We start from the raw sequence: 2374 nt of genomic DNA, 5'->3' as shown, positions 1-2374 counted from the left end.
AAATTCTTCAGTAACTCGTGCAATACCTAGTAAATCGGTAAAATTGTGTCCGGGATGTTACATGATTTCTGTTTAACTTCTGTACATGACAAATTCTTAACCAAGATTGTATCTTTAACATTCAAATTTGCAACATAGGCATATGATTAAATTTATGATGTTTGGGATGAAAATAACATGACGGCGGTCTAGCTTGTTTGTGAAGAACAAAAATACTAGTTCTTTTTTTTGTCTCAGATGTATCATATCAGTTCAATAGTGTTTGAAGAATAAATAAAAAGTAGACGAAGGGATAAACGTTGATTATGGGTAATAAAGACTCTTTGTGCATTCATATGGTCATTTTTCAACTTTTTATAAAACATGGTTAGAAATCAATTTGATGGCTAAAACTTGGTTACTTTCAAAAATTTCTCTGTTTTTTAAACCGCTCTTTTGTAAACGAGATCAATAAAACCCAAATTGAAAATTACTAAAAAAGTTAAAGTTTTCATAATAGTATGAACATTATTACATATATTGTACTTTTTTTTGTTATCGCCTTCTTTCCCTAGCCGTCTACTAGGGTTTCAAACGTCGACTAAATTTCTGCTTCTTCATGGAAAAATTTGCAGGTGCACTCCTGTTGTACTTTCTTGGTTCTTGTTGTACTGGCACAGTTATGGTTGTGTGGGCAGTGGTTAGCAAAAATAGGAGCGAGACCCTCCCTCTTATGTTAAAGATACAAACCAAAATATTTCATTCTTACAAAGAATATAACCTGATGAGTGTAGATTTATCCATCCAGAAATGCGGACCATTAAAGAACTTTATGGTTCTGAATGACGCTTCAACACACTGGTCACATGTCGAATAATTATCCATAAGAAATACTGCATTTGCAAAAATCTTAGCACATATTATATGTTTAAAGGCTCACCACCCTATTCATCAAGTCTATAAGACTTGACAATGTTGAGAGTTCACATCAAAATGATTTGATAATTACTGCATGTCTATCAGGATCGATGTAGAACACCCGGTACCCCGTATGCATACATAAAATGGTATCGCAGAAACTACCATCTGTAGGTATTTACTAAAATGATATATATGTGATCTCTTATTAATAGTGTACATTTGGGGCTTGTTAATTTGTCGTGGAGCTAGGTGAAGCGGCTGAAGCTCGGAGGCGAAGGGGGTCTCGTGCTAGGTAGGTCGACATCAGATCTCACTGGTCGTTGTGAGACCGAGTGCTATTTGGAAGACACTAGCAATTGCGCTCGTTGGAGGGATGCTGAAGGTTCGAGCAAAGGCTTCTCAAAATTGGGTGTGGCCAAGCTTTTGGACCTGGGTCGTGCTTCAGGTCAGAAGACGTTTATGGTCAGAGCAAGATGGGCTTCATTAGGATTGTGGCTATGGGCCAGGCTGTAGGAATTGTAACCTCCAACCTGGAAGGAAAAGAAGTTGTAATCCTTTAATTTTTGTGTAGTCAAGGGATAAGTCTTTACCGGTGTTTATTGATGTATGAGTCTATGTAGACATTTATGAGTCTATGTAGATATTTAGATCCATTTGTACCACAATGGTGTGCTAGGCAGAATTGTGAGAATAGATGGATAGTGACACGATCCACCTCAAATTTCACCCTGAAACTCAGAGTAAGTCATACGGGGACCAACTCCAAGGAAAATTTTACCGAAAAATCGGCATAACCTCCCTTGAAAATGGACAACCCTTCCTAATAATACCTGCAAACACTTCTGAAAATTTAAATCCAACCTTAAATTCTTGGAGCCTCCGTGCTCCCCAAATCACAACACCACCCAAATTATTTACTAATCTAAACAAATCTCATATCCAACCATTTATAGGTTCAGAGCAACTCTAACAGGAAGAAAGAAAACATAATAAATTAACAAGCGGAAGCTATATGATGACTATGCCTCATCTCCATGTACGCCCGACCTCAACTATGCAATCCTGCAAACTGAGCATTTTTAAAACGAAGAGCCCAAGGGAAAACATTTGAAACACGTTAGAGTGAGTGGACAAAAACAAATTAACGAATAAAATATTTATGTTTCCCCAAATCAATTTCTAAGAAAAATCGAATGCATGCTGCAAGCGATAAAACTTTTATCTCATAAATGTCGAGCCTCTCAGGCTCTATAATATATGTATGTATTTATACACGTCCATACTCCCTATATAAATTCATGGGTCTATATACGGCTACTACGCTCGCGTCCAACGCTCACGTCACGCCTTAATGCGGTGCTACACTACGCCATTAAGGTGGACAGACGGGTGTATAAATATGTGCCCATACCCCCTATATGAATTAAACACTCATATAGGGCTACTACGCTCGCGTCCAACGCTCACGTCACAC

Source organism: Fragaria vesca, linkage group LG1 (genome assembly GCF_000184155.1).
Source record: "Fragaria vesca subsp. vesca linkage group LG1, FraVesHawaii_1.0, whole genome shotgun sequence".
Classification (NCBI taxonomy): domain Eukaryota; kingdom Viridiplantae; phylum Streptophyta; class Magnoliopsida; order Rosales; family Rosaceae; genus Fragaria; species Fragaria vesca.
This window is presented reverse-complemented; position numbering follows the sequence as displayed.